At 41.5% G+C, this 24317-nt stretch overlaps 1 pseudogene; it reads right to left on the bottom strand.

Moving 5' to 3' along the window:
- Positions 1-3087: 3087 nt before the first annotated feature.
- Positions 3088-24150, bottom strand: LOC139369491 (uncharacterized; annotated as a pseudogene).
- Between the last annotated feature and the right edge of the window lie 167 nt (positions 24151-24317).

The raw sequence follows: 24317 nt of genomic DNA, 5'->3' as shown, positions 1-24317 counted from the left end.
GTTTTTCCAAATAATATAGACATTCGTCAGCTGAAAATACGTATAAACAGAGGGTGAAAGTAGATTTAATTTCTTACGGGTACGGGATATCCAAGTGCGCGCACTCTTTTTTTCTATGATAAAATATACATGGGAGCCTACTCTGCTGACACTGACAAACAGATCAATAAAAACGATGTCTGGTTCATATATAATTAGCCTACGAAAAGGGGAGACAGAAATACAATATGACCTCCATCTAATCTGGAAATTATTGTTGGAAAAAAACTTAAGCGACACTGACCCATTGACAAAGTCATTAGGCCTACACTTGTAGCTGAATTGATGCATCCACGGATGTCCACGCGCGCCACGGTCTCGGCCACTCAGCTCCGTCTTGTCCGCGGGCGTTTCGGCCACGCATCTCTGCCTTGGCAACATGTTAGTGTTCTCCTCAAACCACAACTCAATTTGGAGCGTATACCAACCGATTTCCAGTCAATTCGCTAATTATTCATGCGGCTGATATGCAGTAATGTCAAATAATGGTATAATAGCCTGCAGTTTTTTGGGCTTGTTGTTTTAATTGTGATAGACTTACTTTTAACTGGTATGGCGTACCACACTATTCTGCCTGGACCATACCGCCTTACTTTTACCCCTGCTTATAAACAAATGTCAAAATCAAATCAAATGTTATTTGTCACATACACATGGTTAGCAGATGTTAATGCAGAGTGTAGCGAAATGCTTGTGCTTCTAATTCTGACCATGCAGTCATATCTAACAAGTAATCTAACCTAACAATTTCACAACAACTACCTTATACACAAGTGTAAAGGAATGAATAAGAATATGTACATAAACATATATGAATGAATGATGGCCTAATGGCATAGGCAAGGTGCAGTAGATGGTATAGAGGACAGTATATACATATGAGATGAGTAATGTAGGGTATGTAAACATATAAAGTGGCATTGTTTAAAGTGGCTAGTGATAAATTGATGTAATAAATGTTTCCATTATTAAAGTGGCTAGAGTTGAGTCAGTATGTTGGCAGCAGCCACTCAATGCTGGTGATGGGTGTTTAACAGTCTGATGGCCTTGAGATAGAAGATGTTTTTCAGTCTCTCGGTCCCCGCTTTGATGCACAAAATGTGATGTTAGGTCTGGTGTGGTGGCCTAACATTAATTTGCCACTCAAATGGCTCGTTGTTTGTGACAGACTTGTTCAGTAGAGTAAGGCAAGCTTTGAAACAAACTGTTGGAAAGGTTATTGAATTCGTCTTCCAGCTGGGCTGACCTGGCTGGAAACACACGGTTGTACAGGCTTTTGTCTCTGACCAGCAGTAATAAACCTGTTTCAATTAATCAAGGGACCAGTATTAAATGACAATACACTGTTGAAGAAATGTTGTGTAATATGTCAATAGATATGGATTTTTGGGGTGCCTTTACCTTATGTTAGTCTACATGTGTAAAAAGTGTCAGATGTTTTAATTAACCTGCTCTCAAAGGCATGTGGGCTACTCGCTATTTAAATGAAGGAATTCCTTGCAGATCTTAATTAACAGGCTCTAAGCTCTGTGGTATTTATGCATGGCTGCCAGCGCATATTGACAATCTGTGCTTATGTTAAAACATGGTCATTCGCTTCCTCAACAGGCCAGTCAGGGGTGCAGCCTACAGTAGTCTAGTCAGAAGTGTCCTCCCTGTCCCCTCTGCGTGTCCTTTAATAGCTGCCACAAGAGGCTCTCTTGTAATGATGCATCATCGGTCCCATGCAGTTTGTTTTTTTTACTTATCATTTCAGTGATAAGAAAAAGACAAAACATACTGAAAAACATCTACATTTCATTTAGAATTCCTCTCATTATCATCTGTCTTTACAAACATGTTTGATGCAAAACATTTAGTGACAACAGGCAAGGTATGGATAACTAGGGTTGCAAAAGTCCAGGCATTCCACAAATGCCCTGGTTTTCCAGAAAAACTGGTTGGAAGATTCCTGGAGTCACGAGGGAATAAGCAGGAAATCCAGGAAACCTTTAACCAGGATTTCCAGGGGAAAAAACTTGGAATTTGGGGAAAGTTACCTGAATTTTTTAAACCTATGGACAACACATCAGCTGGACAGGCTTCTTCTGTAGATCTATGTGACATTTGCAATAGAGAAATTTGGCTGAGGCATCTGTAAGACCATCCATTGGTCTGTCTGTCTGTCCGTCCGTCCCTCCCTCCCTTGGAGGGAACACAACACCCTGCTACATCTCAACTCCCCGTGGAGTGAAAAGAAAAAAGTGTGATAGTAGGTGTGGGGAAAGACAGAGGCAGAGAAAAATACCGTCACAGGGAATTGATTATTCCTTAGAACACGGTAAGGTGGGGGAAAAGGGGCTGGACGGAACCAAAGAAAGTAAGTTAAAGAGTCCCATCTCCTACCTTCCCACTACTTACCTAACCTTTAGCACCAACTGGCTCGCTAACCAAAATACCAGGGGTATTACCTAGTGTGCATAGACAGATTAAATACTACGGGTTATGTGTGCCCGCAGGCCTCTTGCCTAAACACTCCCAAGGTGCGTTCCCCTTCTCCCCCGGAACAAATGAAACAGAATAGTTACTACTACTTAGTGAACAATTTCAATAACCAAAAACACTAAGTCCTATTGGCATACACATACCTCGGAAGGAGGGCCTACAAAATAATATCCACAAAACTTTTACAGACTGCCACAACAAATCAACACAGGACATAAAAATAAGCTATTTTTCTGACAAAGGAACACTGACTTTTATCAAGCTGGAGAAGGAATTGGTAATTGAAGAGCCAGCTGTTTCCCCTGATTAGAGGGAGGGGTCAGAGCTCCAATCAGAGATGGGGCCGACCAATCAGCTGCTTGAGGAATCCAGGATTCTATTTCCTGAAATACACACATACACATACACATACAAACCCACAACAACACAGAAACTGGGGAACGTAACAGTATGTGTAAGGTTTTTAAGAGTGACACAGAGAGAGAATGAGAAAAACATTGATTTCCTTAGTTTTATCCTATTGTTGATGTTCATGAATAGCATGTACAGTAATGACAAGCAAAGGGAGGTAAAAATAAAAATGACAGGAGAAATCTGTCCATGTTCTTCTCCTTTTCCTTCCTCGTGGCCAAACAAGCTGCCAGATGGCGTGGCAACAGGAGGATGAGGATTGAGGGCAGGGCTGGGGATGGCTTGGGCTGGGGTGATGACAAAGCTCTTTCCCTCTCTCTAACTCTCCAGCCTGCCCTCCCCATCCGCTGGACCCTTGATGAGGCGCTTACTGCCTTTCTTCCCTGCTGGGCCACAAGGTTTGGCGAAGGCCTGCTGGAAGGCATGCTGCTTAGGATTAACCACATCATACAGGAACTCCTCTGTCAACTCATCCCCATTGTCAATTTCCATCTGCACACAGACACAATAACACAGAGTAAATACACAGAGTTGATACAATAACACAGAGTAAATACAATATGCAGATTAATAACACACAGTAAATACAATACACAGAGTAAACACAGTAACACAGAGTAATAATACAGAGTAAATACAATAACACAGATTAATAATACAGAGTAAATACAATACGCAGAGTATTAACATACAGTAAAACCGTAATAATACAGAGTAAATACAATAACATAGTAAATACAATAACATGCAGTAAATACAATAGACAGAATAAATATAACACAGTAAACATGGTAACAACAAAGTAAATACAATAATTCCCAGTAATAACACATAGTAAATACAATAACATTGAGTAAATACAATAACATTGAGTAAATACAATAACACTGAGTAAATACAATAACACATAGTAAACACAATAGCACAGAGTAGCAACAGAGTAAATACAATAACACAGTGTGAATACAATTAAAGAGTAAATACAATAACACAAAGTAACTACAACAACAAAGTAATAACACAGAGTAAATATAATACCACGGAGTAAATGTGCACTTCCACTCAGGCACAGAGCAATATTGTAAAAACACAAAGACCACATTGTGTATGCAATATCTGAATTTCAGCTGATTACCTTCTTGGCAACCTCCAGATGGTAATCTTTCTCCACCTCATCCAGCAGTCGACCCTTACAACTGGAGTACAGCATCCGCTCTTTAATGCTACAGCTGTAACCTGGCATGGAGTAGATGAACACTGAGAGGAAGTGAAAGAGGTTGGTTGGACCTGCTACTCTTTGTTCAGTATTTATGATATTATAATAGTGCACCATTGTATTTTTATTTCATTGAATGAAGGGAGAGAGAGAGAGTAGAATGATCAGGGCAGAAAATCAATGACTGAGACTGACCCACAGATTCCAAGTAATCCCCTTCATGGGAGTGTTTATAGAGGGTAGAAGAGGTGTCAGGGCGTATCCGTGGAACCCTACAAGGCAGCTCATGGGCCTCTGTCGGTTCGAAATGAACCAGCTCTATAATTTCTTTCTCTGTGTCCAACTTCTGCAACACACACATATTACACAGCTACCACTGAGATGACTGTATATGGCTCAGGCAGTGTGCCTTGGGTCAGAATACATGGCTATTATCGCTGAGATTGTGGTCGCCAGAGATATCAATCGTTTGTTTGTATTTGGTTGGCTAATGGCATTTCTATATGGCTCACCAGCTGAATGTAGTTGATGTGTTTCTGTGCAAGTTGTTGTAGAACCCGTTTGGCATCCTCCTGCAGTGGGTAAGCAAGGCCCTGCAGTGTTTGGCTCTTACTCTCTACACTGGTCTTTGTTTTCACCTGATGGGGGCAGCATATACACAGACACAATACATTATTACTTAAAGTGATACTACAGGCTTTTGGAAATTAATCTACTTCCCCAGAGTCAGATGAACTCGTGGATACCATTTTAATGCCTCTGTGTCCAGTATGAAGGATGTTAGAGGTAGTTTCATTAGCCAATGCTAACTAGCAATTGTGCTAGCTCTAGTTAGCAACTTCCTTCAAACTGTACTCAGAGACATAAAAATGGTTTCCACGAGTTCATCTGACTCTGTGGAAGTAGATCGAGGACTTCATTGTGAACATGAGAGTATGTGTGTGTTGCACACAAGGTTATTATAGTTTTGTGATTTAATATTAATTTTTTATTTCTATTCATTTGAGATTTAACTTGATATTCTGTTTAGTTTCAGTTCGTTTTCAGACTTGATTTGCTAGTTTTCATTTCATTTCAGTTTGATAAAAACATTTCTATTTTGTTTTTATATTATTTAGTTTTAGTGTTAGTGTTAGGGACAGGAAGTAGCCTATACGTGAGAGCCTATTATGCATTGTAGGCCTATATAGTTATTTTGGGGGGGCTGTCCCTTCTTGCTACTGGGGGGTAGTAATACATTGGCCAGGACCATAGACTTGAAAATAAATAACACATCTCTATCTGTGTCATGATGGCGTCTTTGAAAGCATGGGCAGCTCCATTGAGGCCATCTCTATCTTGAAATGGTCAATTTTCTTCTTCACGAGTAAAATACATTGTTTGATCCCTCCTGCTGACCCAGCTACACTATCATGACTCCAACCGGGTCATCCCAACTGGATTATCAGGAGGGATCAGCCAATGAAGGTGGAAGTCGACTAAATCAAAATGGTGAATCCTCAATGGAGCTGCCCATGCTAACACAGGCTTTTGGCAACTAGAGGACGTCATTCAACTCCATGGCCATTACATAGGTTTGGTTAGGTTTAAATTATAAATAAATCCTAATTTGACTTGGATTTAAAGGATAAGCGCCAAGACTGGTGCAAGAAATATGGTGGAAGGAAACTCTCTTGCCCATGTTTACACCAATCAAATGCTTTTTTACCTTTAGTGAAAGTACCTTTATCTGACAGAAAGAGAGAGGAAAAAACAACAAATGAGGTCATGGCACATTTGACATGTTATGTTTATGTAGCAGGCCCCCATCCAGCAGGCCCCCATCCAGCAGGCCCCCATCCACATCGATGCTGTCGGGCTGTGCACGACTCCAACACCATCATTAAGTTTGCCGATGACACGACAGTGGTAGACCTGATCACTGACGACAATGAGACAGCCTATAGGGAGGAGGAGGTCAGAGACCTGGCAGTGTGGTGCCAGAATAACAACCTCTTCCTCAACGTCAGTAAGACAATGGACCTGATTGGGGACTACAGGAAATGGAGGGCCGAGCACGCCCCCATTCATATCGACAGGGTTGTAGTGGAGCGGGTTGAGAGCTTCAAGTTCCTCGTTGTCCACATCACTAAGGAATTAACATGGTCCACACACACCAAAACAGTAGTGAAGAAGGCACGGCAACGCCTCTTTCCCCTCAGAAGGCTGAAAAGATTTGGCCCTCAGATCCTCAAAAAGTTCAAAAGCTGCACCATTGAGAGCATCTTGACTGGCTGTATCAACTGCTTGGCATCCGACCGCAAGGCACTACAGAGGGTAGTGCGTACAGGACATCACCTTGGCCGAGCTCCCTGCCATCTAGGACCTCTACCAGGCGGTATAGCATTTTTCAAATACTGCAGCCACCTAAGTCATAGAGTGTTCACTCTGCCACCGCATGGCAAGCGGTACCGATGCACCAAGTCTAGAACCAACAGGACCCTGAACAGCTTCTACCCCCAAGCCATAAGACTGCTAAATAGTTAACCAATAGAGCCCCACAGTGGAGGTGTCATAATACCAATAAAAACTAGCGGTCAAACAGGGAAATGGTTCCAATCGTTTTTCCACCATTCATTTTCATTTATTTTTTTAGAACACTTAAAATAAGGGCTGTTTAGACTTACCCTGGCGTAACGTTCTGATAACCTTGTAAAACTTGCACAAGACAGTTCACAGAATTGTCCATTTAAAGACATTTTGTCAATTTATTTATTACTATATTTAGCGAACATTAGATAGTTAATCCAGAGGTTCTTACCTTTGCCTCGATTTGGCAGACTCATCTAGATCATCATGACATTTGTAGTTCTTTAGGATAGCCACATTAGCAGCTAAGTAGAATTTCCATTTTTGGGGGTAAATACAGGTGAATATATTGATAAAAGTCTCCTTGTGTTAGAGAGATTTACATGGTTATAATAACTTCAAGCCAGGCTAAATCTACACAAAACACATACCTTATTTTAAGTCATTTTAAAATCTTCTATGGAAAAAATGAATGGTGGAAAAACGATTGGAACCATTTCCATGTTTGACCGCTAGGTTTTATGGGTATTATGACTCATACTGTGCTAGTCTGTTGCTACCCGGACTATCTGCATTGACCCTTTTTGCACTAACTCTTTTGACTCATCACATATGCTGCTGCTACTGTTTATTATCTATCCTGCTGCCTAGTCACTTTATCCCTACCTATATGTACACATCTACCTCAATTACCCCATACCCCTGCACATCGACTCGGTACTGGTACCATGTGTATATAGTCAAGTTATCGTTACTCAATGTGTATTTAGTCCTTGTGTTATTATTTTTCTCTCTGCATTGTTGGGAAGGGCCCATAAGTATTAATTTCACTATTAGTCTACACCTGTTGTTTACAAGCATGTGACAAATAAAATGTGATTTGTTTTGTCATATATCACTGACTAACCCCTTCAAATAGGGTTAATGAAAACAGCGGCAACAACAGCAAAAACATAAGCAATACAACATTGCTTCACAAATCTATCAGTTCACAGCTAGCCAGCGTGTGTGTGTTTCCGTTCAACCAAACAGGATTTTCTGGTTTATCTTCTGCATTCCAGAGAGGTGGTCATTTGGTTTCTCAATCCTGAGAAACCAGTTGTCCACGGAAAGAGAATATTGTCTCTATGAACGCTTGGGATGCAGGGGCGTAAACCAGATCCAGTGCCACAGGGCACAGCTTTGGATAAACAGCCATCCTTGTCTGACAGAACTAGAGAGGTGACTCTGTAAACATGTCACTCTTTACCTTTTCCAGGTATTTCCCCAGCTCACACGGGCCACATTAGCAGCTAAGTTGAATTTCAATTTTTGGGGGTAAATACAGGTGAATATATTGATAAAAGTCACCTTGTGTTAGAGAGATTTACATGATTATAATAACATCAAGCCAGGCTAAATCTACACAAAACATGGAAAAAATGAATAGTGGAAAAATGGTTGGAACCATTTCCATGTTTGACCACTAGGTTTTATGGATATTATGACTCATACTGTGCTAGTCTGTTGCTACCCGGACAGTGACCTCAGACACAATCTTTGATGTGAGGAAGATATTGTTCTGAAGCACTGCGGTCAAGATGCTTGCACGAGTCATTGTGCTTGCATCTTCCTGGGACCCTGCTGCTTCACGGCTGTACTATCCGATTTGCTGATGTACAAAAGACTCTGCTTCCCTCATCAGTGGCTACATCTCTGTTGAGCGAAGTGCCAGAGACACACTTTGGTCCATCAGGCAAGCTGATGCAGGGGTTGGATAAAAGTTGGCTGCCAGAGAATTCAGTATACATGCGAAGTGCTCATGCAGTGACTTCAGGAGGACCTGTGCCAACTGTTTTGCAACATATGTTGAATGCAAGTGTGCCTCAAGGTTGGGAAGACACAGCACCACATCAGACAGCGACTGGCTGTCAGATTGAAGTTGGTCGGTGAGGATTACGAACGGCTCCAACAACTTCAGAAGCTGTTCTATCTTGGCCCAGTCATGCTTCGTGCTCAACCTAAGATTTCTTCCCTGTTAGCTAGTGATAGCTAGGGATAGTGATGCACAAGCAGGGCTCATTTGAAAAATCGACATCCACTGGCAACATTTACCCACTAGATTCAGAAGCTCGAAAACTCCATTCGATTTTTAACCAAAGTTTAGAAGAAACTAAAACTAAACATAATTTATGATGGTTTTTATTTTATTTAATTTAGTTTTGCATTCAAAGATAATAGTTTCAGTATAGTCTTCGTTTTTTTATGTTTTTAGTTTAAATTCTTTATTTCAGTTTACTAAATTGTTTTTCAATTGTTGTACCTTTTTTAGTGTCAGTTTTCATGTACTATAATAACCTTGGTTGCACAGTTACACATACTGGAGATTGGTCAGGAGACCAGGAGATGAATATCCATTCGTATCCCTGTGCGTTCTGGGAGTTGAGGCGGTATAGTATGTAGCAGGGCTCCTTGTCGTCCAGCAGAGGAAGTAGGAAGTGGTCATAGTCATGGTCTCAGCTCTGTCCCGGCTCTCTGAATGTCCCCAGCACCAGCTACTCTGAAAAACAGAGTACAACCCCTTACACACCTTGACCCATGCTTTAAACATTATTACTCAGCTACACATACACGCAGGTGGGGATGTGTGAAACTTACTCCTTAGCCTGAAGTGTCCCCACTTGTGACACTGAATAGCTAGCTTTTCTTGTGGGGCTGACTGGTAAAGATGCTTTGGGAGGGTGGTCACATGTACTAGCAAAGCAGAGGTTTTGGGTTCGAGCCTCGGTGTGAGCCTAATCAGGAGGAAGTTGTGCTAAGCAAGCAGCGTGACATCCTTTACAGTGGTGCCAATTGTCTCAGATCTACAGTAGCACTAAGGTCGTTGTTGAGTAAGTTTGAGGGGTAAACGTAGCACATGGTGATGTGTGAAACTTACTCCTCAGCCTGAAGTGTCGCCACTGAATAGCTAACTTTTTATATGGCACAGACTGATGAGATGCTTAAGGAAGACAGTCATGTGTGCTAGAGAGTCCTGGGTTTGAGTCTTGGTGTGAGCCGAATCAGAAGGAAGTGGTACTGGCTAAGCAAGTAGCGTGACGTCCTTTACACACAGGCAAAAACACCTTCTCTGTCCCCCGAAGCCACTGTAGTCCAGCCAATGCTCTTCTTTTTGCAGTGATATCATTTTTCATCACTTTTACTCCATGCACTGAAGCCTCTTCTGTGGCTTATCTTTCCCCTACTCTTGTGCTTGGCTTAAATGAGTCTCAACACATCAATGAACTATTCATCAAGTCTCAGGACCTATTCATCTCACTGGTGTATAGGGACCATTTAATGAGTTGAGCCTGTCAATGATTGACAGTAACCTACATGGCAGTCCTCGATTGTGCACTCAGCTAATTCTCTCTCAATAATATTGACAAGATCGGAAAAGAACGTTGTCAAATTATCCAGGGTCACTAACTTTGGCATGCATGACGACAGCGGAGACGCTGTGTTTAAAATGACACATTGGTGTTATTTACTAGAAATAGATCACTAATTAACCAGGTCTATAAAATGAGGTCACAGATGAGATGCACACACACACTCGCATAGAATTCCGCAACAACATGAAGTCCAATCACAGACAGACGATCAACAACATAAAGTCCAATCACAGACAGACGATCAACAACATAAAGTCCAATCACAGACAGACGATCAACAACATGAAGTCCAATCACAGACAGACGATCAACAACATGAAGTCCAATCACAGACAGACGATCAACAACATGAAGTCCAATCACAGACAGACGATCAACAACATGAAGTCCAATCACAGACAGACGATCAACACATGAAGACCAATCACAGACAGACGATCAACACATGAAGTCCAATCACAGACAGACGATCAACAACATGAAGTCCAATCACAGACAGACGATCAACACAACCTGTTGTCTCGTGGTATGTTTCACACATGCATAGTCTGGCACATAGAGGAAAATAAATCATCATGTCTAATGAATGTTAGACTTATTTTGTGTGACAGCTCATGGATGGACCTATGAACATCACAGTGTGTGAGAGATCTGGCCATTTGAGTGTTATGCCTGACACCTGGATCAACATCTCCACAGTGGTTTCATGCATGTAACTGGCTGCTTATTGTTGTGTTTTTTATACTGAAAAGCTACCCTGAAAAGATTATCAGAAAATAAGAAGCCCCCTTGCACCTAATCATGTTATGTTACCTGACTAAAGTGAGTTTCTGCTACAGGTGCTGTTAGCGACTCATAAGGTGCAATCAACAGTCAGGTTTTGTCATGATGAGTATCATTAGACAGTGAGCCCAGTGAGGGCTCAGATTATATTTTCCACTAACCCTTCTGAATGGGAATTTAACGTAACTTGATATCTCAACTGGATCATATACAGTGCCTTGCAAAAGTATTCAGACCCCTTGGATTTCTTCACATTTTATTGTGTTACAAAGTGGGATTAAAATGGATTGAATTTACTTTTTTTGTCAACAATCTACACAAAATACTCTGTAATGTCAAAGTGAAAGAAAAATCAAAGTTTTATTTTTGATAAAAACTATTCTGAACTAAAATAAAGTATTTGCGTAAGTATGCAGACCCTTTGTTGACGCAAGCCTAAATTAGATCAGGAGTAAAATTTGGTTTAAAAAATATCACACAAATTACATGGACTCACTCTTTGTGAAGAGTGATTTTTGAATGACTAACCCTTCCTCTGTCCCACACACATACAACATCCGTAAGGTCCCTCAGTCAAGTATTGAAATTCGCACACAGATTCAACTACAAAGACCAGGGTGCTTTTTGAAAGCCTCAAAAAGAAGGGCAGTGATTGGTAGATGGGTAACAATAACAAATCAGACATTGAATATCTCTTTAAGCATGGTCAAGTTAATAATTATGCTGTGGATGATGTATTAAACCACCCAGACACATCAAAGATACAGTCGTCCTTCTGAACTGAGCTGCAGGACAGGAATGAAACTGCTCAGGGATGTTACCATGAGGCCATTAGTGATTTTAAATCAGCTATAGAGTTCATTGCCTGTGATGGTAGAAAACTGAGGATGGATCAACAACATTGTAGTGACTCCACAATAATGACCTAAATGACAGAGTGAAAAGAAGAATACAAATATACAGAATACAAATATTACAACAACATATTTGTTTTGAAAATTGCTGTCTAGCCATGATCCCCAACATCTTGACAGAGCTTGAAGAATTTTGAAAAGAACAATGGGCAAATATTCCACAATCCAGGTGTGCAAAGCTCTTAGAGATTTGCCCAAGAAGACTCACAGTTGTAATCGATGCCAAAGGTGTTTGTAAGTAAGTAAGCATTTCACTGTAATGTCTACACATGTTGTATTTGGCAGATGTGACCAATACAATTTGATTTGATTTGTTTCTAACGTATTGACTCAAGGAGCTGAATACTTAAGCAACGACTATATTTTAGTTATTACATTTTAATTAATCTTTTAAAAATATTGCAAGTTTTCTTCCACTTTGACATTACTGAGTATTTTGTGTCGATTGTTGACAAAAAATAACAATTCAATCCATTTTAATCCCACTTTGTAACACAATAAAATGTCTGAATACTTTTGCAAGGCACTGTAAACCTTGACAACTTGCCCACCATCACAAAGTTGAGGAAAGCAGTCAGTCTCTCTTGCAACCCCTTTCAACAGACTGAATGCATCATCTGACCAAACACATTGTGAAATGTTTGTTTTTATTCAACTCAATGACATCTCCACCAGCATCATACACACAATCAAGTGACTGAACAGCAGAACAGCGAACAACATGGATAACTCACACACACTTTCACAAATACACACATCATCATACAAAACACACAGTTAGATCAGTTTAATCACATAACACTGGCAATTCAGGATAAATCATTCAAGACATCAAATTCATATAAATGTTGTTGCGCTGCCTTACCAAGACCCTCCCGTCCTAGATCCCTCCTGCCCCTGCAACCTGACTACACCGCTGTCCCCTGGGTCACTCACCGTCCTGGATGAGGCGGATAGCTCCACCCCTTGCCCTGGCCAAGGACTCCCCTAGTTCTGGCATCACAACGAGAACCAGAAACATGGCAGTTCAGCACAAAGTATGTCCCACCCGTGGTGTGCTGTAGGGGGGAAGGGGGTTGAGAGACAGAGACGGTAGAGCCAAGCCAAGTACCAGAGCAGATGATGGAGATTTAGCCCAGCCAAAAAAAGACACACAATGGGGTAACCTAAAGCAATAACTGCACTGATAAAGCCGGTATGACTAAGCACTGGTCTGAGTGAGTGTGACAGTATGACTAGGACACAGCTAGCGTAACTACAGCAGGATCATGTGTGTTCAGAGAGGCAACCTAATCCCCTCTCTCCCAAATGTAGCTGATACTGACTGTCCAGCCTGTCCATCTTCCTCCCCACCCCCAGCCCACCAGGGTCAGCTTCAGAGACAAACTAGTGACCGGAAAACCTTAAAACCACACTCACCTGAGCCCCTGACCAAGTGACATTTCTGTTAAACTGTTTTCAACAATATTTGATTGTAATTTGGTGCACTGTTCAGTGGTGGAGATAAGTAAATGGAGGACTGAAGACTATTGACAAAGACTGCAGAGATATGTGTTTAATGGACGTGTACGGCACACAGTCTGTCACAAGGGAACATTTGTGTTAATGCAGTTACCAACAATGAAGAATAACAATGGTCCAAGTATTGAACCTAGCAGCATCAAGTGATTGAACTTAATGGCCTCTTTTTTAACTCTGATTTAAATTATTACTCAGAAAACCAATTCCAAGGCCTTTGTGCAAACCCAAGCATTTTAGTTTATCTAAGAGAATGAGATGGTGAATTAGACCAAAGACCTTGGTAAAAAAATCTATATGGCCCCTGTGATATAAACAGATTACCCGAGTTCAGCTGCTGCAGGCCATTCGATGGTGTGTGTTTGTCTAATACTGAAAATAATTCAGATCATACATTAATCCCATGCTTCTTGCACAATGAGTATCAACTGCATTCAATCCCAGTTTACAGTGCCTTGCGAAAGTATTCGGCCCCCTTGAACTTTGCGACCTTTTGCCACATTTCAGGCTTCAAACATAAAGATAGTAAACTGTATTTTTTTGTGAAGAATCAACAACAAGTGGGACACAATCATGAAGTGGAACGACATTTTCAAACTTTTTTAACAAATCAAAAACTGAAAAATTGGGCGTGCAAAATTATTCAGCCCCCTTAAGTTAATACTTTGTAGCGCCACCTTTTGCTGCGATTACAGCTGTAAGTCGCTTGGGGTATGTCTCTATCAGTTTTGCACATCGAGAGACTGACATTTTTTCCCATTCCTCCTTGCAAAACAGCTCAAGCTCAGTGAGGTTGGATGGAGAGCATTTGTGAACAGCAGTTTTCAGTTCTTTCCACAGATTCTCGATTGGATTCAGGTCTGGACTTTGACTTGGCCATTCTAACACCTGGATATGTTTATTTTTGAACCATTCCATTGTAGATTTTGCTTTATGTTTTGGATCATTGTCTTGTTGGAAGACAAATCTCCGTCCCAGTCTCAGGTCTTTTGCAGACTCCATCAGGTTTCCTTCCAGAATGGTCCTGTATTTGGCTCCATCCATCTTCCCATCAATTTTAACCATCTTCCCTGTCCCTGCTGAAGAAAAGCAGGCCCAAACCATGATGCTGCCACCACCATGTTTGACAGTGGGGATGGTGTGTTCAGCTGTGTTGCTTTTACGCCAAACATAACATTTTGCATTGTTGCCAAAAAGTTCAATTTTGGTTTCATCTGACCAGAGCACCTTCTTCCACATGTTTGGTGTGTCTCCCAGGTGGCTTGTGGCAAACTTTAAACGACACTTTTTATGGATATCTTTAAGAAATGGCTTTCTTCTTGCCACTCTTCCATAAAGGCCAGATTTGTGCAATATACGACTGATTGTTGTCCTATGGACAGAGTCTCCCAACTCAGCTGTAGATCTCTGCAGTTCATCCAGAGTGATCATGGGCCTCTTGGCTGCATCTCTGATCAGTCTTCTCCTTGAATGAGCTGAAAGTTTAGAGGGACGGCCAGGTCTTGGTAGATTTGCAGTGGTCTGATACTCCTTCCATTTCAATATTATCGCTTGCACAGTGCTCCTTGGGATGTTTAAAGCTTGGGAAATCTTTTTGTATCCAAATCCGGCTTTAAACTTCTTCACAACAGTATCTCGGACCTGCCTGGTGTGTTCCTTGTTCTTCATGATGCTCTCTGCGCTTTTAACGGACCTCTGAGACTATCACAGTGCAGGTGCATTTATACGGAGACTTGATTACACACAGGTGGATTGTATTTATCATCATTAGTCATTTAGGTCAACATTGGATCATTCAGAGATCCCCACTGAACTTCTGGAGAGAGTTTGCTGCACTGAAAGTAAAGGGGCTGAATAATTTTGCACGCCCAATTTTTCAGTTTTTGATTTGTTAAAAAAGTTTGAAATATCCAATAAATGTCGTTCCACTTCATGATTGTGTCCCACTTGTTGTTGATTCTTCACAAAAAAATACAGTTTTATATCTTAATGTTTGAAGCCTGAAATGTGGCAAAAGGTCGCAAAGTTCAAGGGGGCCGAATACTTTCGCAAGGCACTGTATGTGCTATTACTGTATGTCCAGGGAACGGTTTTTTAAATGTTTTTAATCCAGATCAAAACACTCATGTGTTGAGTGAAATCCTGTTCATCAATTGGATTCTGTTTTCCCATAATTGTTAACTTTTTTTCTGGACATTTTGTGCGTGCAATTAGGATTTAACTAGACATCCTCCACTAGTCTAGCAAATTCGCACACGCTTGTCTCTTGAACGAGCCAGGAAGGATTTTGTATGGCATATCAAACAAAAGTCAAAACGAAACCAAACTATAAGAATGCAGATGTAATATAATCAATCCACTGTAGACTATGACAGATTTAGTTGACAATATATTTTTCTTAGGAACATTGAGAGCATGTACTTCATGGACTACTTTTTGATCGGAATAGAAGTAATTAGTTATAAATTATGAATATAGATGTATCTTTTTGTGAAGATAACTTGGTTGTAGTGAGCTACGATCACTGTAAGTGGTTGACAACATCTAATTAGGGACACAGTAATAAAAACACATTTTCATCCTAATTCAATATTCTGAGAAACTGGCCCACTGTTAGAATCTATTTCAAGAACTCTACGTTTGAATTCCCTGAAATGCCTCAGACCTACCATTAGGAATTAGGAACCTCAAGCGCCTTTTTGCATTCATTGTAGATTGTAATTTCTCACTTTCCAAGAATAGCATGACTGCTTCAATCACTGACCTCTTCCTAGTTTGTTGCACATAACTTTAAATTGTCATCTGTGACTTCAAGCAGCAGGTTTCAGAGTATTGCTGCCAATTGACCGTGTTCAGGGGTAGACATGCTCCTTTCCAAGAAGACAGTGGTAATGCAGTTTCAAGTAAATATTGTGGTTTTATCACGAGAGGGTGAATTAAACTGTGGAGGCGTGCTTACTTGTTGATTCACACCTTACGCCTTGACGTATTTCCATCTTCATTAAATGCATGTTAACCTTTATTTAGACAGGGAATCCCATTGAGACCAGTCTCTTGACTTGGTTGGTCAATCATTCCCATGTTCCTGCTTGCCTTGTCATAATTTATCCATAACTTCAGTAATGTGCACTGTTCTTTGAGAGGCTGGGCAAGTATTGAGGGGTTCGGGAAGAGCTATTGGTCGTCAGAGGAAAAGGGTTTACTCCGTCCAAAATCTTCCCACGAAAATAAAACCAGAGGAATTCTAATTTGTTCAACAACAAATGTAATTGCACATCTGCCTCGGTGAAGCTTCTTCAATATACGTTTCATAATAATTGTTAGGTTGTTACGAAATAAATAAGTGGATGCACATTGCAATTCAGCAACAACGTCTGCCCTTTCATTGGCTAAAATGGTCCCACCTGACCTCGCATCGTCCCGCATGCCTTACATTTTTGAGGATGTGTATTTCCATTGTTAGAGCGGTCATGCGACAATCTTGTCAATATAACAGATAATATTTGATAATGTGTGACCCTAAGATTGTGTTAACAGAGGTTAAGCATAGACACAGATAACACTTCACCAGCTGAACACACCCTCCTGTTGATATTAACCTGTCAGTTGAGACAAGTCTACAAACAAACTTCATATTAGGAATGCACTGTGGTAGTACATTATAAATCACCAGGGGTGTATTCACTAGGAACCAAGCGGGTAGGGACATATCCAAATTTGTCCAAATGAAACTCTTTTCTTACTAAAACAATTTCAGTTTGGAGTAAAGTCTGTTGCAAAACGTTTGGCAACGGTTTGCTACGGTCTTGGTCTGAACAAATACACCCCAGCTGTCCTAGACTAGGTTAGACTAGCCTGCTAGTGCTAATGATGCCGTGTGGTTCACTGACTGGGTGGAGGTAAACAACCTCTGATTAGGAAGACACACATAGAAGTCCAACACTTGTTAAAAAATAAAACATTTAATGTTACAAGTATAAAAAGAACACAAAAATCTGACCATTTATATTCCTGAAGTTCTACATATTTACAATCAACTTGAATTGGCAACACACACACACACAAAGAGCTGGATGTGCTGACGCCTGCTGGTTTTAAATGGGATCTCACGTTGCCTGTGGCTTCTATAGCATCTCGCTCTCTCAATCAATCATCAATAGTGGGGAGCCAGAATGCCTGCAGAGGACAAAACAGATTTACTGAGCATTCTGTATGTGAGATTGTGTGTTTTCAACATAACCATGTTTGAACAGGCACTAGAAAAAGTAATGAATTTGGGGTTGAACTGAAGGCAGGTGATGGGACCAGCCACCTTCATCCCACTCTCTGCATTCCACATGTGGATCTTCTCATCCAGACCAGCCACCTTCATCCCACTCTCTGCATTCCACATGTGGATCTTCTCATCCAGACCAGCCACCTTCATCCCACTCTCTGCATTCCACATGTGGATCTTCTCATCCAGACCAGCCACCTTCATCCCACTCTCTGCATTCCACATGTGGATCTTCCCATCCAGACCAGCCACCTTCATCCCACTCTCTGCATTCCACATGTGGATCTTCCCATCCAGACCAGCCACCTTCATCCCACTCTCTGCATTCCACATGTGGATCTTCCCATCCTCAGAGTCACCTTCATCCCACTCTCTGCATTCCACATGTGGATCTTCTCATCCAGACCAGCCACCTTCATCCCACTCTCTGCATTCAACATGTGGATCTTCCCATCCTCAGAGCCACCTTCATCCCACTCTCTGCATTCCACATGTGGATCTTCTCATCCAGACCAGCCACCTTCATCCCACTCTCTGCATTCCACATGTGGATCTTCTCATCCAGACCAGCCACCTTCATCCCACTCTCTGCATTCCACATGTGGATCTTCCCATCCTCAGAGCCTGAGACACAACCAGCGTCAGACCACGGAAAAACAAGAGGAAGCTTAACTACTGTTTTAGTGTGTGTAATGTTTCCAGGTTAGGTGAAATTAGCAGTTTAAAATAATTACTACCAAATTGTTCTATGGTAGAATAAGAAGACAATTGGAACTTTCATGTCTTACTTTACAGAAGATAGATCCTGTTACCTCACGTTCCTTGTGGACTTAACGATCATAATAAACAGAGAGTCAGGAGTGAAGGAGGCCTCCAGCGTCACAGCTTTACTGTTGTTGTAGCCCTGTAGGATAGAGGAGTGTCTATAAGTATAGGCCTATCATTTACTTCTTGAGCAACTTGCTCTTGTTGTGAAATGTATGTCAGTTCAAGAGTCTTTGCATTAAGTATCTAACAGCGTCGTCTAGGTTTTAAGTGTCCGCATGAATGCGTATTATCTCTCACCCCAAAGGAATGCATCACAGCGCCCTTGAAGGCATCGAGGAGGCGGAGAGCACCCCCATTGGTTGAGACAAGGATGAGCTTCCCATCATTGCTGAACTTGAGTCCTGTCCACTCACATGTACGGTCGGTCGTACTGTAGCTTGAAGGTAGCAAATGGACCCTATAGAGAAGCCAACAAGAACAGTTACTCTGAAGACAACCATCTACCACTGACCTGCATTCACAGCTCTCAATACACATACAACTATAAAACAGAAAGCCCTGAAAACTACTGTTACCTTGTCAAAGGATCGCAGGTCGTACAATTTGACCATCTCAGAGTTCACACCAGCAGCAAAAATCAGACCCTCAGGGTCAAAGGAGCAAACTGGCTTCCCCTGGAGGTGCATCAGGCCCTGGTAGTGACAGAGACAGTCACAGGAAATACATTTCATCCAACGCAACACTACATCTAGAACAGGGATGCAAACTGGCAAGGCTCCAAAAATGACTTATTTTGTGCATATCATTTGAATATTTTCAGGGAATGACAAGTACATATTTGAACAATCTCAATACTCTGGAAACATGTTTATGGTGGGCTGGCTTTACTTAAATGATTACAGGGTTCGAATGTAATCCACAGAAGTGTATTGTGCCATATCACAACGTGTTGCTGTACTCATGAGCGGCATGATTTTCAAAGGCCTTTAGGCCTATTTGAGCATGGCTGCAGCTCACTGCGTTCTGGTTATCTGGATCTCCAACAGTAACGCAACTAGCCTAAATATAGATTGTGTCATTCCTTTATCGATCAAATATTTTGTTTACTAGGTCTACTTGGTACCGCTGCTTTGTTCTGTTTGCATTCGACTGCTATATAGTATTTGTTTGTATGCATGAATAACAAGGCTACTACTTTCAGCATTTAGTTTGCATTATTTTGGTAAGACAGCGGTGTGTACGGCTGTATTCATATAGGGTAATTCACCTATTACAAACAGCCCATCTATCTTGTAGGGAAAGGGGGGTCTCTAGTAGAGGTTCTCCGATTTTCAAGTTTTCATAACAATCGGTAGTCGCCATTTTTGGACGCCGATTACATTGCACTCCACAAGGAAACTGCGTGGCAGGCTGACCACCTGTTATACGAGTGCAGCAAGGAACCACCTGTAAGTTGCTAGCTAGCATTAAACTTACCTAATAAAAAACAAGCAATCTTAACATAATCACTAGTTAACTACACATGGTTGAAGATATTACTAGGTTAACTAGTATGTTGCATATAATCAAAAATCATAATCGATCGACCTCTAGTACCTAGTCAGTTGTCCAACTGAACTTATTCAACTGAAGTGTCTTCTGCATTTAACCCAACCTCTCACCTCTCTGAATCAGAGAGGTGCGGGGGGGCGCCCGGGGAACAGTGGGTTAACTGCCTTGTTCAGGGGCATAACGACAGATTTTTACCTTGTCAGCTCAGGAATTCAATCCTAAAACCTTCCGGTTACTGGCCCAACCACTAGGCTACCTGCCGCCCCATTAGCCTATATTATTACCAAAACGGCCTCGCTTTAGTGTGTAGGAAGCCGTCTGATGTGCTGATACATAGATGGACTACAGATTTCACACCGACCTGTCACCTCAAAAGCACTCAATGGTCAGAGTCTCGACATTTGAACTGTGTTTATTGTGGTATAGCGTGATAGAAGCAGAATTCAATACATTTCCAATGCAAGAAGCACCAAAAATTGTGCCCCTCACTCATTTAAACTTTGTCACTATATCCTCCCACCAGGCCTGGAGAGAAGCAGCTGAGTAGACTAATGTCTGGTTAGGGGGATGCAGCTGGCTGCTCACCGCTGTCACACGTGATATTATTGGATGCAGCACTCATTCTGATATATATCTGACATCACGCTCTGAGATTCTATTTGTAAGATGCGTAAGGATTCATTCTGTGTTCAGTCATTCATTTCGATATGAGAAACATACCCCATTATTATCTGTAAATAGCCCACCCAACTACCTCATCCCCATGTTATTTTTTTTTTGTTGCTCCTTTGCACCCCAGTATCTCTACTTGCACATTCGTCTTCTGCACATCTATCACTCCAGTGTTTAATTGCTAAATTGTAATTATTTCACCACTATGGGTTATTTATTGCCTAACCTCCCTAATCTTACTACATTTGCACACACTGTATATAGACTTTTCTATTGTGTTATAGACTGTATGTTTGTTTATTCCATGTGTAACTCTGTCGTTTGTGTTGCACTGCTTTGCTCTAGCTTGTCCAGGTCGCAATTGTAACTCTCAACTGGCCTACCTGGTTAAATAAAGGTGAAATAATACATTTTTAAAATTGGCGGGTGGTAATGTTCAGTTGCCAGCTTAAATACTAACGTATCTAGCTAACGTTAATAACTGTGTGTGTAATAATTTGCGCTATTGAAACATACGTGCAACTATAATTTGCTTCTTATCAACTATAACCTCAGCATCATTTCGAACACAGGTTGCATTCCAAATTTTCCAGCCGGGAACAAAGTTTGTTGCGTGGAGTGCGTGATGACACAGCCGCCAGAGAAGGTAACGTTAATTAATCTCAATTGTATACTCCGTGCGTTCTCTCTCCTCAAAGTCCATTGGATGAAATATCCAGAGGTCCCACCCCTCTAACCTTCTCCAATGGTTTTGAGAAGGAGGCGAGGAGAGGACGCGAGGAGAGGACGCGAGGAGTATGCAATTGAGATTCTCCCAGGGAGAAGATTTGTTTGTGCCTCTTTTATAGCTCAATGGCGATATATGCACTTTATAGCTCAATGGCGATATATGCACTTTATAGCTCAATGGCGATATATGCACTTTATAGCTCAATGGCGATATATGCACTTTATAGCTCAATGGTGATATATGCACTTTATAGCTCAATGGTGATGTATGCACTTTATAGCTCAATGGTGATATATGCACTTTATAGCTCAATGGTGATATATGCACTTTATAGCTCAATGGTGATGTATGCACTTTATAGCTCAATGGTGATATATGCACTTTATAGCTCAATGGTGATATATGCACTTTATAGCTCAATGGTGATATATGCACTTTATAGCTCAATGGTGATGTATGCACTTTATAGCTCAATGGTGATGTATGCACTTTATAGCTCAATGGTGATATATGCACTTTATAGCTCAATGGTGATGTATGCACTTTCTTTAACGATCTACAGTATTCCCATGGATGACCTATTGAGATCAAAAAGGTGACTATCACATAGTGGCAAGTTTACATCCCTGATCTAGAGTCAATTGATCTGCAATGTCAAGGAGTGGTCAAGGTAGCGCAAGGCTCAACTTCTCTGCTGTTTTGGTCCCGTGGCTACCACATTGTAAAAAGTGTGAAGTGAACTCATGCACATGTGCAGATACGGTGTATGACTGTGAAAGCAAAGTTGTGCATCTCGTCCATCGCAATATCTGCAGTCCTGCTTCATGACAACGTCATTTTTCTGTGTCAACCTCTAAGACCTAGTGAGTAAGGGAACACACCTGGCAGAGACCGCAGGTCCCATAGTCTTGTCTAAAGATCCTGAGATAAACGTGTCATCCACAGGGGACATGGAGAGAGCCGTCACTCTGAAACATTCATGTTAAAGGTACAGAAACATCTACCTTGAGAGAAACACCTGATGTCTTGTGATCATAATCCCTAGTGGTGTATTGCCCATTTCCATGTTGTCTGTAGCTTGTGAGGTGTGGAAACACTTTGTTGCTTTTATGAATTTTGTCTTGCTGCTTTTTGTTCTATGTTGCTCTGTCTGTATGCTACGTCTTGCTTGTCCTATGTCTTGCTTGTCCTATGTTGCTCTGCGTGTGCTCACTGCTCAATGATTGTCTATATTGTAATTGTTTTTAATAACCTGCCCAGGGACTGCGGTTGAAAATTAGCCGGCTGGCTAAAACTGGCACTTTTACTGAAACGTTGATTAATGTACACTGTCCCTGTAAAAATAAAATAAACCCAAACTCTGTTAAAAAAAACAATACTCAAGTAATAGTACAGTAATGTAGGCTAAACTACCCCTCAGATAATTGGGTTTTTCGGTCTCAATCCTCACCTTTTGTTGTGTCCGGGGAAGTACCGAATGTACTTGTTGTCATGGAGGGAGAGGTACCGGATAGTGTCTGCAATTATCATAAAGGCATGGGGTTATGGGCCGAAGACAGCATAGCATTCCAATTCATCACCATAGACAACTAGAGAGCAAGTAGAGCTTCCGATCCTGGAGGCGATGGGCACTGGGCAGGTCGGATGAGTAGACACCACCCTAGGCAAGGCAGTGGCTTGTACAGTTAGCTCCTTTATCGGGCAGAATCACGGACCCTCAAACTGTACAAACAACTACCTCAGACCAGGGTGAGCATGGCCGCCCCAGGATGAGATTAACGAGGTCAGGCCCTGTCAGGAAATCCCCATGATCAATCTTCTATATACATACAATATTACACTCCTGAAATGTGCCAGGCCAGAGTTACATGGACAACTGCTTATCGACAGATATAGGCCAACTGATCACAAATCGCCTCACTAACATACCATCAATTTTGTTGAAGCTGTAGACCACGGTGTTGGCTGCATGTGTGTACCTGATCAGATCCACTCCATACTTCTTACTGTAGAGGGTCCGCTTGGGTCTGGACCAGCACAGGATGGAGAGGAAAAACATTTAAGGAACCATGTTAGATTGCTGGCACAGAAACTTCTAGCAAAGCCAACAGCCTCTGAAATCCCAATGACAATCATAATACGGGCGGTTAAAACAGCAACGTATAGTGCTAACCTCGACTAGCACATACAATTGTTAAATATTGTTATGTATTCTACCTCCACAATGTACAAACTACATGCTTGTGGGAAATAAGATTAAATACAATTGATAGTTTTGTTACCAAGCTTACAACCCAGACCTGCATCCGCTCAAACTCTCGATCGTGTCTTAACTCGAGCCCGAGGAATTTGCATACCGCAGTAGGCCTCACTAGTACTAACGGAGCAGATCTTAGTTACAGCACAAGGGTCGGCCTACAGGCAGCTCGGGGAAAAAACTGTCGATTAATATGAATTCAATGCATGTCTTACTTTCCCTCCTGGCAATCGTATAAAACCAGGGAGTCATCGTCGCTGCTAGAAATAATGGTTTCGCCGTTTGAGCTGAAATCAAAACAGTTGATTGTCTGAATTTTCTCGGAAAACCTTTGCAACCCTGAAGCTCCGCAGCACATTGTCCGTCAGCTTCATGATGGGCTCTTTGAGGGGGCGCAGACCCTCGTTTTCTACTTGAATCTATTATCTGATCATCTATTTATGTGGTTTTAAAATAGGAGCTTTACTATTTGAAGAAAAAAATATATAGAACTGTGTGTTTCAAAAGCTGTAAAGAAAGACCTCCTGGTACACTTGTTACACGAGTCATGTAAAAGCACCGCCTTTCCATACGTCGGCTACCCGCAAGTTCCACAGACACGCGTATTAACTCTCGCGATATCCAACAACTATCGCGGTACAGTCAGTTCATGTTTCGCACACAACCATAAGAGCACAGACTATAAACAAGGAAGACGCAATCGTAACGCTTTTGGAT

The sequence above is a fragment of the Oncorhynchus clarkii genome, chromosome 17 (assembly GCF_045791955.1).
Source record: "Oncorhynchus clarkii lewisi isolate Uvic-CL-2024 chromosome 17, UVic_Ocla_1.0, whole genome shotgun sequence".
NCBI lineage: Eukaryota > Metazoa > Chordata > Actinopteri > Salmoniformes > Salmonidae > Oncorhynchus > Oncorhynchus clarkii.
Note: the sequence above shows the minus strand (reverse complement) of the source record. Positions and strands in the feature narration are given on the sequence as shown.